At 39.6% G+C, this 16,936-nt stretch overlaps 1 protein-coding gene across 1 annotated transcript in view; it reads left to right on the forward strand.

Moving 5' to 3' along the window:
- The first annotated feature begins 15,967 nt into the window (after positions 1-15,967).
- BTBD3 (BTB domain containing 3) overlaps positions 15,968-16,936 on the forward strand; it is a 35,496-nt gene continuing 34,527 nt past the window's right edge. Inside the window, exon 1 of the mRNA XM_047069738.1 lies at positions 15,968-16,074. The gene's annotated coding sequence lies outside the window, so the exon portion shown is untranslated. The remainder of the gene's footprint in view (positions 16,075-16,936) is intronic.

Consider the following 16,936-nt stretch of genomic DNA (forward strand, 5'->3'; position numbering starts at 1 on the left):
TCAACAGAAATCTCTCCATTAAAGAACCTCTCAGAGATATTTCATGACCTCATCAGTGCAAACGAAAAGTGCTGGAAGATGACCCAAACTTAAAAAGGAGTATGACAATTCACCACGGCATAGACAAGATGTTTGCTCTGTAAGTGATATGACAGGAAGAAGGCAAGCACTACTGAAACCACTCTTGATAATTTTTTATTAAAAAATAAAACAACTTAACTCGAATGTTTCTAACAATTCATATTAGTGTATTAAATACATATTAATCTTACTATTTTTTTCATTTTTATAGACACATATAACAGTAACAGCTTGCACAGTAGTACCGTTCCACACCACCATGCAATACAAGGGGTGCCTGTCTTTTTCTCATTTATTAATTCCCTCTTTCTCTCCTTCCTTCTCTATTTCATATCAGTACATGTACTTTTACAAAAGTAGCACCATAATGGAAATGTTTTGAGTCCTACTTTTTTGCTTCACATATACTATTTTTATGTCAACAAACAGAAATATATACCATTTTGCATTTAGTGAGTGCGAAATATTCCAATGACTGGCTGTTGCAACATTTGTACAATAATTCTCCTATAAAGAACATTTAAACTGTAGCTTTTGCCTTATGATTATGAACAGTCTATACTGCACTTCTTCAAGGTAGAATTGCTAAATCTAAGCAAGGGTAGGTGTCTGTATTTTTTAATTGGATAACATTATTGAACTGAGTTTCTGAAAGTTACACAAATTTATACTTCCTCTTTCAGGACAGAGAACCCATACTCAGAATTCACATCAAAGATGGGTATTTTCAATCTTCCTAATCTTTCCTAATCCAATAAGTAAAATGCTCTGTTGCATTTTTTTTTTTACTGAATTCAATTTGTATTGTAGCAAAATAAGAAATCATGGCAAATTTCTATTTTACATTAGGAAGTATACGTTTCTTAGGTCAGATAATTTAGAGATAGCCATATTCAAAGAGCCTTTTTTGGAGTTCTCCAAAGACTTTAACCATTGTATAACAATGTTACCTCCATCTTCAAAGACTAGAAAACAGAGGTTGCACAGATAGAATACATGTTTTAGAGTCTGTTTTGTTGCTCTTTTCATTGGTCTTCTGGCCACAGATGTTTAGATATTCATAATGGTCTTTGTGTGGACATCTTTGCAGGCTAGAGATGCTTCTAACATTGGAATCCCCAGAAAATGGATTTTCAAATATTGGTTAAGGGATTGGTTTTATATCAGGGATTAACAAATATTGGTTAAGGGATTGGTTTTATATAAAAAATATAAACATTAACACTCAAAATGAACAGGCATGAGAAAAAAATCAGCATTAAGTTAAAACTAAGCAAGAAATCAAACTTTTCTTTCTTTCTTTCTTTCTTTCTTTCTTTCTTTCTTTCTTTCTTCCTTTCTTTCTTAAGATTTTATTTTTAAGTAATCTGCACACCCAACATGGGGCTGGAACTCACAACCCGAAGATCAAGTTTCATGCTTCACCAACTAAGCCAGCCTGGCGCCCCTCAAACTTATTTCAATATCAGAACGTCAAATTATAAACTTTAATATAATAGTAACTGCAAAGTTAAGCAATAAGTTCATAGTTTATTCTGTTGTGAAATGATGTCCTTGCTATCTATGAAGCTTGGCTAGCATAGTAGTTTCTTAATAATTGACAAAACTTTAATATAGAAGTGTTCATACTTCCAATTTTTTTCTGAATCCTCAGAAGGCCTGATAACTTGAGACCTCTCATTCCCACATGGCAACTATAGAAAAGGGCTGAAAAAGTAGCAGGTTCCTTTACAAAGGGGCAAATTTAATAGTCTCTAGCTCACCTTCTTTATTCATTTATATTGCCTGCCTACCTTTGCTCAAGAAAGTAAATCAATCTTGAACTTCCTTATAAATTTATATTACTAGAGGAAAAGAAATGAAAACTTATTATGGATATGATTAGCATATCCATTATACTTGAAAGGGACAGCAAATAATTTTATCACTCTCTTCAGACATTTTATTCCAGGAAATTATTTTTTTCCTTAATATTGTTCTGTTAAGTTCTTTTGGACTACCTGTCCAAATAGATAACCTAATGCTGAAACACTGTGTGAGTTAATGCACCATTTAGGGGTTACATAGATTTCCACTGAATTTTCCACGGTCCTAATGGAAGCACTTATCAGACTTGGTGCCAGTGTGATCTTCTTTGTAGCTAAGAAATCTAGTGCTTTCATTTATCATCCCCACTAATTCCAAGCCACTTTTCTCTAAGAAAAGTGTATAATCTGTCTGAAGTCACTCTCTGTTATTTTGTGGGCACATTTCAATGTCCTCTGAGAAGGGTTATATTCTTCTACTCTAACTGTAAATGATTTGCTTCAGGACAGATTTGGCTAACAACAAAATTATCAAAATATATGTTTTAGATAAGCAAGTGAATTTACTTACTTACATGTCCTTCAAAACAACCGTCACCTAGCAAAGATGGGCACTGTGTTGGCTCAGCCACTTCTGTAAAGATCCTAAAAGAACTTTTTTGAGTCTTATTCATTTTCAAACATTAGAAAGAGAGAATAAAAGACATTTACTGGTTTCCCATTAAAGGAATAGAATCTATTATGGCAAAGAATAGAGACATGAACAATCCAAGCCTAGAATGATAATTGCCAGCTCCCTAAAATAAAAGCTGACTAATCAGGGTCATTCATCCTTATCTTGAGGGTATCATAGCACATTGACCTTTCCTTGATAGAAGCTTTTTAAAAAAATTATTACTATTCTGTGACTTAAGACAGCTATTTGGTCACTAATTGTCAGAGGTCTATATCTTCCTCATCTTTATAGATACACCACAGTGACTAGCTCCTTCATCTGCCCAAAGTAAGGGCTCAGTAAATGCCAATCTGTTGACTTACTCACACAGTGCCTGACTGAACACTCTTCATGCTCCTACTGTAGGTGGGTATATCCCTTTCACTCATCAAGTCAATCACAATATCCCATTAGCATTAGTTATTTTCTGTCATTTCCATCCTTCTCTTCATTCCTTCCTCTACGGACCAGGATCAGGGACTGGTCATCTCTCACCTGGACTCTTGCAATATCGTCCTTATTGTCCTCCCTGCCACTGTGGTCTTTCTAATACTAAATTCTGAATATATCACTCCCCTTTAAACTCTTCAGTGCCATCCTCTCCCTACAAAATTAAAATATTTGGGATAATATAAAAGGCCCTGCAGGAATGCTCTAACACCTGCCCACCTTCATTTCCCACTACACCTATGATCCTATTATAAATTCCAGTATTACTGGACTGTGTCCAAACATGCCATCTCTTTCAGACTCTTTCTTTACATAAACTGTTTCCTTGGCTTGGAATGTGTACCTTTTGCCTGTGGCCTGGGCAACTCCCACTCATTCCTCTCAGATCCAAGGGCCTTCTCTGAAACTGGCTCTCACTTCTCTAAAAAGACTTCACCTAATCGGGCACATAACCCCCAATACAGTATTCCCCACACGGTAATAAAACTTATTTGGAAGGGTTTCTTACCCCTAAACTGTGAATTCCTCCAAGGAGGCAGCTGTTTCTATTCTTATTTGCATCCTGGTACTTGTTACTGACTAGTCATGGGAGGTGTACACAGAGAAGACACTGAATTCATTTTGATTGAATGCAAGAAAGGACAAGGTTGACTGGTCATTTCCTTGAAAACTTCATTCATTCATTCATTGGGTACTTCCTAAAAATGGATAGGCTATTGTAATGGAAACCTCTGGGAGGCTTAATAAAAAACGAGGCCAGGGGCACCTGGGTGGCTCAGTCAATTAAACTTCCGATTTTGGCTCAGGTCATGATCTTATGGTTCATGAGTTTGAGCTGCACATCGGGCTCCATGCTGACAGTTCAGAGCCTGGAGCCTGCTTTGGATTCTGTGTGTCTTTCTCTCTCACCCTCCCCTGCTCACACTCTGTCTCTCAAAAATAAATAATAAACATTAAAAAAATAAAAAAAAAAAAGAAGGCCACTCCATTCATCAGGGCCAGAAGCATTGAAAGCCAAGTCAGAATTCTGCTAAGGGCCAACATATGCCAATGATTAGGGCCAACATGTAAACAAAATAAAGAGAATAATGTCCACAATAATTATGTCTTATATGTATACATCGCTGAACAGTTTGTGAAGCACTTAGGTGTTTGCAAGCTATTTATCACATTTTAAATCATTACAAGTATTTGAGAGGAGGGTTCTGGGTTATAATCATCTCTAATTTATTGAGAAGGGAACTGAGGCTTAGAAAGATTAAGTGACTATCCACCCTGAGTAGTTCTGTGACTTCTCAGGGAGAGTGTAGAGATACTTCTTTTTATCATGAATGGCTCATGATTTTCTGACTTCCAAAGCGTCTTTCTTATGAAAAAAAAAATATTTTTATAGCACATTATCCAAGACCAAGCTAAACTGTGATGTGGAGACCAGTTGTGACTGGTCATGAGGGCACCCATTCATGGGAGGCAGGGGATTATGTTAGATTGAAATTGTTTGTGAGTTCCTGGGTCAGAAATGGGAAAGATGAAGAGATGTGTAGAAAGGTCAATGGGGGGATGTTTTTTCCAAGCTCTCTCTAGCAATCAAGTATAATGACCCCGAAGAGAAAGAGAGGAAAGCCATGAGACATGAGCTGGAATGTGGGATTGGGATGGGGATTGGCCAACTGGATCAAGGTAAGGGGATAGAAGCAGAGGCAGAGACAACGCTGTGAAGACCAGATAACAAAGACTTTTCTAGTGGAACGTGGAATAGTACTCCCATACAGGGAAAACAGAATGGAACGTAGCACATGCTCTTCAGCCTCACTGAACTTTCTGGCATCTGACATGCTGGGCAAAATCCCTCTCGGTAGAGACACAGCACTTACCTAAAGGGCTTGGTATCCATGGTACTGGTTAAACCACTTGCCACACACCTTATGGGCACCAAACACTAATGAGTGGTCAGAGACAAAATCCAGAAGAAAGTCCCTCTGGGCTAAATGGACAGTTGGAAATAATTGGGTTGTTGTGAAGTGTGTTCAGGCCCTGCATTTATGTAGCTGGGGACACGGGAAAACAAAGCAAATTTCAGTGTTAAAATCAGTGTTTAACCTACAGGTTAGTGATCCCAAGAGGCTCAGGTTCCAACGATTAAAATTAAAATTGAGGGGGCACCTGGGTGGCTCATTTGGTTAAGCATCTGACTTCGGCTCAGGTCATGATCCTACAATTTGAGAGATGGAGTCTCGCATCGGACCCTCTGCTGTCAGCACAGAGCCCGCTTCTGATCCTCTGTCCCTCTTTCTCTCTGCCCCTCCCCAGCTCGTCCTCCCTCTCCCTGCCCCCTCAAAATAAATAAAACTTTAAAAGAAATAAAATTAAAATTGAAATCTAGTATCTCGATGACAAAATACCATACCTAAAAGAATGAGTAAGATGGAAAAGACAGCGTGAAGTTTTGGTGAGGATGAGAAATGACAACTCACATGATGCTGGTGGGATTGTAGATGTATACAACCACTGTTGGGAGATGTGTACCAGAGCAGAGTATATGCATATCCTCTGACCCAACAATCCTACATGTAGGTTTAAGTCCAACAGCAATATGTACCTGTGGCCATCAAAAGACATGTATAAGTAAATTCAGAGCACCACTGTTTGTAATAGGAAAAAAAACTAGAAAGGACCAAAATGCCCATCAATGATCATATGGATGAATAAACTTTGAAACAGTCACACACAGGATACTATACAATGATGAGAAAGAACAACTTAGAACCACACTGAATAATCTGGATGGAGCTCACAAACTTAACATTGAGCAAAAGAAGACACAAAAGATACATACCATGATTCCACTTACATAAAGTTCAAAACAGGCAAAAATAAATGAATGCTGTCAGAATAAAGGATAGTGTTATCCTGGATGAAATGGTCAGTAGTGTTCACAAGGTGCATAAAGTAAACTTTTGGGAAGAGGGAGGGTCTGAGTGCTGGTTACCTGGATGTTTTTAAATTGGGAAAATTCATTGAGTTGAATACTAATAATTTGCATGCTTTCTTATGTGTATGTTTTACTTTGATAAAACATTTAAATCTTGATATTAAACATCAAGTCAAAGTAATATAAAGTGATATATATATATATATATATATATTACAAATAGTGGATATTCTGTCCTCATAACTGAATCAGTAAATTATGATCTCTGAGTTTTACCTTCCTCATTTTAAAAATGGGGAAAATGCTACCTGTTCATAGGGTTGATTTGAACATCAAGTGAGTTAGTGGGCATGAAAAGTAACTTTGTAAACTGTGAAAATGTATACACATGGAAGGTATTCTTGTTGGAACAAAGCAAAAGGAGGTTTTAATTCTAATTTTTAAATGATTTTGCACTGTTAAAGAATAACTCCCTTTGACAAATGATAGTAATTTTAAGTGTTTTGGGTCAAGTTTTAAAAAGCAGGTTTGTCAATTATATAATGGTCTTTAATGTACCCAGATTGTTGCTTTTGTTTCAGAAAACAGAAAATTACATGATAGCTTGTAAATGGCACATTCAATTTCACACACTGAGAATGTCTGAAAAGCGAAAGGTCCACGTATAATGCAGGAACTCAAATTTAATGGCATCAAATGATACATAATTTGATTCGTTCAACACATTCCCAGAAATTAATCACTGAGTGTCAGTATCTTTCCGTCCTTCATGACTTGGTTTGTCAAAAGAAAACTGCCCTTTTTGCCACAGCACTACTAATCAGTAGTAGTTGGTTCTCTGGGTTTAGCATTTCAATCTGTGGCTTAGCATCTGGAAACATTTTAAAAGGTCAGATTGCTACTCCCTTATTCAATTTAGCAAAATTTCAGGAAGCATAATGAGCTTCCTTTCTGTGCCTCCCAACATGCTTAGCAACACCTTTACAAATCAATGGAAACTTTGTCAGAGTAAAAATGGGGAGTAAAGATTAGGAAAGGAAATTGTAAAGCATGACCTATAGCATCTTCCTTTCCCACTGATGTTTCTCGAGATCAAGTGTCTGAACAGCATCACAAAAGAACTCTTAGGATAGCTAATTCCTTGTTGGGTGGAAGGGGTTATTTAGCAGCATGGCTGACCTCCAACCACCTGAGGCCAACAGTACCCTCCCCCAAAGTGGTGACAAGCAAAAATGTCTCCAGTCACTGCCAAACATTTCCAAGGAGGGAAGTGGATGGGGGGGGTAAAATTAACTCCAGTTGAGAACTGAGCTTCAGATGGAATAGCTGCTAATGCTTCAGTCTTTGGGTCTTCTCCAAGCTGTCTATGCCTTCATACAAGTTCTTCCAAACTTTCTAGATACAGTTTGGATGTAAGGTGCACCAAGGATGTGAAAATAGCCTGTGGGGTTGACAAACCCTATTGTCCTGCGGGCACAGTGGGTCACTGTGTGGTATGCATTTCTTTAGAGCATACCATTATTGAAGGTATTGAATTCTGAGAGGATCAGAGAGGACAAGAAAACAGAAAACATGGAAAAAGAGGTAATTGTTGAAGAGGATGGAGAGGATATTCAGGTCTGCCTGGGAAGGCATGATGCCACTTTGTGTCCCCCTGTACCTGGTGCATACTGGTGCTGCCATGCTCATATTTCTTTACATTCACTGGTGCAAGATGCCTTACAATTGGTAGCACTTGACATTCTTTGCCTTTTTTTCTGGCCACAAAACCACCTTCAGCTTATGTGCAAGGGCTAAATCAAAGTGCAGGGAAGGGTTTCCTTGGGAGCAGCCCTCAGTCTCTGATAGACTAGATGGGTAAATAATGATTCCAGCTCTCTCATCCCTTGATGAATGGGGGTTAGTAGATAATGATCCCAGCTCCCTGGTCCTTGACTGGAATATCCCTGAAGTACGTGTTCCATGCTGGCTCCGAGTTTTCCCTGCATGACTGAACTCCAGCCTGTAACTTGGCTGCCTCCCCTTCATTGTTTTCCTTTCCTACTTCACAACCAGTGCTTCCCTGGATCACCTCCAAGTAAACTACTTGTACCAAATCCTGTTTGGAAGTTTGATTCTAAGGAAAATCAGTGCAAGAGAGTCTGGTAAGATACAGCTTAATGCTGTCACATTAGGTTTCAGAATATTCCAAACCCACAAAGCTAACCTTGGGAAAATTAGAATCCATAAGGCTTCCCCTGATCCAAGAAAGAATATATTCTCCAGCTTTATGAGGAGTTACATAGTAATGATCCTTTTTAAAAGGGCAAACAGCACAACATAAGTATGTGGCGTTTTCTTAGTCTATTTTTTGTCATTTACTGATGTAGGCACAAAATGTTGCATGGTAATTCAAAGCTCTATCAACTGTAATTTACTCTTACAAGGTTATAATCTAGTAACAAACAATTTATAATGCTTGTTTATAGGGAAAAAGAAAAAAATGTTTCTATAGGACTCTAAACCTCCACCAAATAAGTAACCCCAGAGACAGAAATGTACTTGTTTTATTTCTTAAAACATAGCTTAGTCACATCCTCAACTGACAAAATACGATGGCTTTTATTTAATGTCTGGGTTTACGAAGCTCTCCATATATAACCCTTTAGTATATTTTCCTCAAAATTCAATCAGAATGGTTTTACATGATGAATTAAACCATCTATTGTAAAGAAATGCAGTGAAAAATGCATGCTGAAATACAAGTGTTAAGTAGACAATGGACAAGCAGGAAGTGAGCATCAATATTTTATTTATACAAACATTTTTTCACTTATTTAATTGTTCTGAAATCAGGTTTAGAACTTTGGCAAAATATAAAGCATTTAAAACTTTTTTTGATCTCAAGATAATGCATGAAGTCTTTTAAACACATTGTATCTATTTACTGATTGTCTACTTGATCAAAGATCATATTTATTTTCATTATTTATCTACACAATCAAATTTAAAAAGAGGCTTTAAAAGCATAAAAATGACTAAACCACAAAGGAAAGTTCCTAAAGGCAGATACTAAGAAAACTTTGAGAGAAAGATTTCATTTATAACAGGTAGAAATATTCAACACTGCAGCTAAGATAGTTAAAAAAAAAAAAAAACAAAAAACATTGCAGAGTAAGAACAACTGGCAATGAACAGAATAAAACATGATAGGACGAATCAAATCAAACACCAGACATGGCAGACTGACTGCACTAATGCCTGTGCCCTTTGGTAGTACCCTCCTGCACTGACTCTGGGTTTGCCCCTGTGGCTTGCTTTGGCCAGTGAAACAGTGTCAACTTGATACAGAGGCTTGAAAATATGCTTGTGTAGTTTTACACCATCTCTGCAGGGCCACCACTGCTCTCAGAACAAACCTGTACTAGCCTGCTAGAGGATAAGAGACCACAAAGAGCAGAGCTGAGCTGTTCTAGCTGAGACCATCCTAGATCGACCAGCCTCTATGTACCCCACTAGCTAAATGTGGATGCTTGAGAGCTCAGACAAGTTAGCCAAGCCTGGCCCAGACACAGAATGGCACAGTGGACCCACAGACTTAATGGAAGTAATAAAGGTTGTTATTTTATTTTATTTTTTGCTGTTTAAAAAAAATTAACGTTTATTTTTGAGAGAGAAACAGAGAGAGAGAGAGAGAGAGAGAGAGAGAGAGAGAGAGAGAGAAACAACGGCACAAGCAGGGGAGGGGCAGAGAGATAGAGGGATACACAGAATCCAAAGTAGACTCCAGGCTCTGAGCTCTCAGCAGAGAGCCTGACCCAGGGCTCAAACCCAAAGACTGCAAGATCATGCGTGACCTGAGCCGAAGTTGGACATTTAACCGACTGAGCCACCCAGGCGCCCCTAAAGGTTGTTGTTTTAAAGCCACTAAGTCTTAGGACGGTTTGTCACTGAGAAATACTAGATGTACCAATATATTAAGTACAGATGGACAAAGACTGCTAGAATAAAAAACAAGAGGAGAAATATTTGTCATGGGTGTGGGTTAGCTCTTATACTAACAATAGGATACTGGACACAGGAGTTAAACATATGAAACAAATGTAGCCATCACAGAAAGTTTTTATGACCCCATTGTCAGAGGTGATTTCTCTATTAGGACATTTGCTAAACAAACACAAAGTAAAAAATTCAGAGAAGACATACAGAAATGCCACTATTCAACAAATCTCACTCAGTACTGAGATTAAATCCTCACCTGAAATCTTCATGTTACATTTGAACTCCTGGCGAAATTAATTAAAGCTTTGGAATTTTACTAGCAATTATTAATTATATTTAGAAATAGTAGTAATGTAAATATGTCATCTATGCTATTATATATGTTACACCGTTAGTATGTTTCAGCATGATTTTTAAATGCTATTGATTTCAAGTAAAGTACAATTGCCATTGCTTTCATAATATTGTTTTGGTAATACTTAAAAAAAATAAACAAGACTAGTAAATCTCAAACTTTGCTGTGTATTAGAATCACCTGAAGAGTTTTTTTTTTCTTTAAATCCCAATGCCGAAGTGACACCCCAGAGCAAATACACTAGGATCATGGGACTGTGACCCAGACATCGAAAGTTTTTTCAGGCTTCTCAGGTGATTCCCATGTGGAGCCACGTTTGAGAACTAGTGACCTTAGTCCTAGATCCACGCTGTCCAATATGATAGTCACATGTGGCTACTAATTATTTGAAATTTGACTAGTTTAAATAGAGGTGAGCTGTAAGTGGAAAATACACACCAGATTTTGAAGACATAGTATTAAAACAAATGTAAAATATGTCATAAACAATTTTTATAGTTATTACATGCTGAAATGATAATATTTTGAACATGTGGATTAAGTAAAATATATTATTAAAGTTAATTTCACCTGTTTGGTTTTACTTTTTAAAATGAGACTACCAGGAAACTTAGTATTACATATGTATTTGCATTTGTGGCTTTTTTTCTTCTGTTAGATAGCACTGACCTAGACTGTCCCACTAAACTAGACTATAAGGTATGGAAATAATTATTTTAATATTCATATGACTTTACGAAACCTTCCCTAATGAAGTGTGGGTTTACATTCCACAAAACTGGATATAATGTTCTGTAGGAGTTTCATTTTTAAAGAAAAAAACCCTCTTTAACCCAATATTGCATTTATTAGTGTTTTTATCATTGCTTATGCAAAATCATTTATATGCATTTAATTTGTATGATTATACTCAATTTTATATTAAATTTTTTTATGTTTTATTTATTTTTGAGAGAGAGAGAAAGAGAGACAGTGTGAGCAGGGGAGATACAGAGAGAGAGGGAGACACAGAATCCGAAGCAGGCTGCAGGCTCTGACCTGTCAGCACACAGCCCGATGTGGGGCTTGAACCCACAAACCGTGAGATCATGACCTAAGACAAACTCAGACGTGTAACCAACTAACCCACCCAGGTGCCCCTCAATTTAATATTTTAAAGGGCATGCTGAGGTAAAGTTTATTTAATATTCAAAAATAAATGTATAATTAAAATGTGCAAAAGTCAGCATATTGAAAAGTGTCAATTGATCACATTTTATCAGTGGCATAAAATATTAAAGAGGGAGGTAAAGCCTGTAAAGAATAACCAATATTGTGCCACATTATTAAATTCTGATTTCTCATGATCGAATATGCTTATAGGAAGAAACATTTATACTGCCATTCTCTCTACTGGGTGACCGACATTCTACTTGTGATACTGATCAAAATTGAATTCATTTGAATAGCGTTACTAAAAAATCGCATGGTGAGTGCTACATATGAATAGCACAGAGCTCATTGTGTTTTAAGTCTAATTTTAAACCATTTAATGCTAGCACACTGGTTAAATTTATAAGGCAACATTCCAGGGTTTGTAATTTAAAAAAAAAAAATCTGGCCCAGGATGTATTTTAACTTATTTCACATCTCCTATTATCATCATTATTATTCATCAGATGATAATTAACATCCATGGCTGGAGGCCATTCCTTTCGATTTTATTAAAACTCTTCCTTTTCTAGTATAGGGTTTTCATTAATCCCAGATTAATTTATTTCGCATTCACCGTGGCAAAGCTCCTGAAATGAATATATTCACAAACTCTCAAAATAAAATATCCTGAGTATTTAAATTTTTCTTTTTTAACATTTATTCATTTTTGAGAGGCACAGCATGAGCAGGGGAGAGGCAGAGAGGGAGGGAGACACAGAATCTGAAACAGGCTCCAGGCTCCAGCTGTCAGCACAGAGCCCGACGTGAGGCTCGAACCCACGAACCATGATATCAAGACCTGACTCTTAACCCACTGAGCCACCCAGGCACCCCATCCTCAGTATTTAATGATTACTAAAATGCTAGGTAGTTTCCCCAGAATCATTACATTTTGTAAATCCTGGAGTTAGTTTACTCTCACCCATGGTGGAATATTTCATTTATAGCCAAAAGGAAAAAGGAGGTCACGTTATGACAGGACTATTATCGGACAAACAGTAGGGTCATCTTTGTCAACCTGTGTAATAGTTTCCAACTCAATCATTCCTTATCTTTTTATGAACCCAAACCCCACCTTTTGTTATTTTCATTTTAGGTTGTTTTTGTTTTTGTTTTTCCTCATAAATCTCCATTAGGTCAGGAAAAATTTATGTTTTTTTTTTTTAACTCCAAAGTTAAATTCTCACTTAAAGTTAAATTCTCCTTTAAACAAAATAACAGCCACAACAATACAGAGAAAACAAAGAGAACAGGAGCTCTCACAACCTGAATGAGTGGTAATGTCTCTTCAACCCTACCACCTCTGACAGCTCAGAAGCAAGTGAGGCAGTGGAATGTGGAATGTTATTTTATTTGATATTTATCAACTTTGCTCAAAACAGTTTTAAAAGATGCTTGCTGCTGTGCCCCTCTGGCTTGCGCCACAGGAAACAGCACAAAGCTGGGGGCCACAACGGAGGCAGGTTTAGGAGAGAGAGCCCCCAGCATCAATCTCTTGAACAAGGTAAGATTGACCCATTCATTTATGTTCCTCCTAAAGAATTTGCCACATTCTGCCTTTTAGTTATGATTATTCATTTTTTTCTAGGCTGTTTGATAAATTCCCTGAGGGCAGAGATGTTGCCTAGTACATAATAAGTGGCAATATTTGTAGATTAAATGGAATATTTTATCCATTTTTGCAAGCTCGCAATAGCTATGGGCCTGCCCCAAAAGGAATTCAATAATACACTCAATACTGTATCATGCACTACTCTGGGACTGGGAATTATTTCAAAAGTAAACTTTTTTTAGATTTCTCCTTCCAAAGTAGCAAGTAGAGTGAATTGAACTGACACTTAAATTGGAATAAAATATTCAGATGTGAATTCATATCTCTGCCTTGCATGTCCAGTGTTTTAAAAGTATAACTAAGTCTATCTTAATAGCTCATTTGGCATTTACTTGCAAATAATTAAAATATTCATATGTATCACTTTTTTAGCAGGTCAGAGTTAGGAAGACCAAAATTTTCTGTCATCTCTAAAGTCCATTTATTAAATTTAAAATTATTACTCAGTGAACTGAGGAAATGCTATCACAGTGCCAATATCTACCTTTTCTCCTCTTTTGGTTTTGCCTCTGCTATTCATTCATAAGTAATTCAGACCCTAATACATGCTGCATGCTTTACCTATTTTCATTTAATTTTTCATAACCTCACAAATTAAAGATTATAATCTCTTTTTTTCAGATTCAGATGGTAATTAACTTACATAATCTTCAGAGACTTGCAAGGGATATTAGTCAGGTTTCTGCAGAAAAACAGAACCAACATGGCTGTCTATCTATCTACCTGCCTACCTACCTATCACAAGAGAGAGAGAGAGACTTATACTCACATGATTGTGGAGGTTGGCAAGTCCAAAATCTGGAGGGTGGGCTGGCAGACTGGACACCCAAGGGAAAGATTGCAGCTCACATCCACAGGCACTCTGCTGGCAGAACTCCTTCTTATTCAGGGGATGTCTGTCTTTTTCTATTAGGTCCTTCAACTGATTGTATGAGCCCTACCCACATCATGGAGAGCAATCTACCTCACTTGAAGTCCACTGATTTAAATGTTAATCTTACCTTGAAAAAATACCTGTTCACAGAAACATCTAGAATATGCTTGACCGAATATCTGAGTACTGTGGCAGAGCCCAAGTAACACATTAAAATTAATGTGTTCCATTATTCCATTTAATTCCATATCCATCATAATTCCATTTTACAGATGAGCACAGTAAGACTCAGAGACACTAGTAATTTGCACAGTATCAGCAGTTTGTTATGAAACATTTGGGCTTTAGAAAAAGGGGTTTTTGTTTTCCAAAGCCTATACATATACATATACATATATATATATATACACACACACACATACATATATGTATACATATATACACATATATGTATATACACACATATATGTATACATATATGCACACGTGTGTGTGTGTACACACACACATATGTTTTTCTTTCAACTTTTTTTTTTTTTTTTAATTTTTGGGACAGAGAGAGACAGAGCATGAACGGGGGAGGGGCAGAGAGAGAGGGAGACACAGAATCGGAAACAGGCTCCAGGCTCTGAGCCATCAGCCCAGAGCCTGACGCGGGGCTCGAACTCACGGACGGCGAGATCGTGACCTGGCTGAAGTCGGACGCTTAACCGACTGCGCCACCCAGGCGCCCCCACACATATGATTTTCAAATGAGTAGAACTAGGTTTTTCCAGGACTCATCTAATGTTAAAAGAAACATTTAGTAACTGTGGCTGTATATATTAGAGGTCTAATTTATCCACTAATAAATACCTACCAAAGATGATGATCTAATTGAATGAAGTAGGTGTCTGTCATTATAAACAGCTCCGTATCCCCAAAAAGGCAGTGACAAAAGCTAGGGAATCTTGTTCTTCACAATCTCTGAAAACTTTTCCGTGCTTTCCATTCCTGGTGCCAACACTAGAATTTAGGACACTACCACTTCGTACCAGAATATATACTACATTGTAGGTCTCCAGTCTTCATATATTTAAGTTAATCAGACCACCGCCTCCCCTCTCCCCCCATCTTTAACATTTTTCAAGTACTCACGAAAAAAAGCAAAATTTTGAGGTTAAGCGTTAAAAATGATTTCCAGAGGAGCTTCAACTACTCTTCCACCCGTCGTTTCGGCTCTATGAATGATACATTCAGGTTTTAACCCCCAACAGGGTGTGCAGGGTGTGTATGTGTGTGTGTGTGTATTTATGTACATATACACGTATATATATGTGTATACATATATATGTATACACATATGTATACACACATATATAATTTTTTTCCACTTATTCCTTTGTATTCATTCACCTTTCTCTCCAGGTGAACTTCTGACTCCAGCTCTTATTCTTTCAGGCTTCTCAGTGAAGTTTTATCATCACCCCGATCCAGCAGCAACTCTCCTTCCCCAAACTGTAGAAGAGTGTAGTGCATTCGCCTTATCTGTTCAAAGAGAAGGATGCAATCACTGCAGGAAAAGCAATCTCAAGCCAATGGTTCCCCCATTAATGGAGACCGCCCTGGTCCTGCACAAAGGGTCTGCCAAAGTAGGTGCTCAATAAATGTTTAACACATTAGATGAAGGCACCCGAGAAAAACACCTGCAGTCTGTGGGACAAGGGCGAATGCGCCTCACAGTGAGGAGGTCTCCTGGCCTTCTTCGCCTCTTCTCCCTTTCATTGGTCCAGGGTCACCAGTCTCCCAGAAACAGGACCCCAGGAAGGGACAGGCAGTGCGCATGCCCCTTATTTATCCAGGGCTGCCTCCAGGCGCGTGGCCAGCTTGGCCCCACCCCCTCCCGGCTCCCGGGCGCGCGCGCGCGGCCCCGCGGAGCGTGCCCTGCGTGCGGGTGCCCGCCAAGCCCGCCGGGCGCTGGATCCCCTAGTGCCCGGGCCGGGGCCTGAGGAGTGGGCACCGGGCCGGGGTGGCGAGCGGCGAGCAGCAAGCACCGCAGGCGGCGGCGACGCCAGAGGTGACGAAGAGCACGGACGGTGAGTGAGGGCGCCGCGGGTGAGCGGGCGGGCGCCTCCGCGCGTGCGCAGCACCGGACCGCCTGGCCAGGGGCGCGCTCCCGGCCCCGGGCCGAAGGGGCCGTGCGCGGCTGGGCTGGGACGGGTCCGCCGGTCGGCGTCGGGCTCCGGGATGCGGGGTGCCCGGATATCCCGCCTTCGCTCGGGAAACGCTGGACGCGCGGGAAGCCTTCTCGAGGGGTTCCAGGCGGGATGGTGCCGGGCCCGAGAAGAGGTCCTGGCGCTGTGGCCCGAGGGGCTGGGCCAGCTGCAGCCGAGGGACGCGGGGGTTGGGGGGCGAAGCGAGCCCACCCGGGCACCAGCCGGTCACACGGGCGCCCGCAGTGTGCGCGACCCGCGGAGGTGGCGGAGGTCCAGGGAGGGGGCGCGGCCGGAGAGCTTTGGCGCCGAGCAGGTGGCGGGGGCCGCGCCCCTGGCCCGGGGAGGCGCCTGCTTGGAAAAGCGAACAAACTTCCCTGAGTAACTTTATTGAGGCGCTGCCAGCGGGGCCCGGATTGGGGGCTTCAGAGACCCACACCCCGTCCTTGCCCAGCCCTGGTCGCCGCAGAACCCCAGCGAATGATGGTGGGCTACTGGGGGTCTGTTTTTCTTCTGGTGCTGGAACTCGTACTCCCAAGTTGTGAGCGTCATTCATGGCCCATTCGCTCTTAAAATAGGTGTATAAGTTTGGTGTTTGGGTAAGAACGGTGTTTGCTGTCTTGGGAAGAAAAAGATTATGCTGCCTAGTCTTTTTATCTCAAAGAAAGTATTGTTAGAGCATTCTGGGGATTCCTATTTATCAAGAAACCTATTGTCCTGTGTGTGCTTGGGGAAAGCCAGTAAT

The sequence above is a fragment of the Lynx rufus genome, unplaced genomic scaffold (genome assembly GCF_022079265.1).
Source record: "Lynx rufus isolate CCGP_SWC_20201006 ecotype Redwood Valley unplaced genomic scaffold, mLynRuf1.p SCAF_8, whole genome shotgun sequence".
NCBI lineage: Eukaryota > Metazoa > Chordata > Mammalia > Carnivora > Felidae > Lynx > Lynx rufus.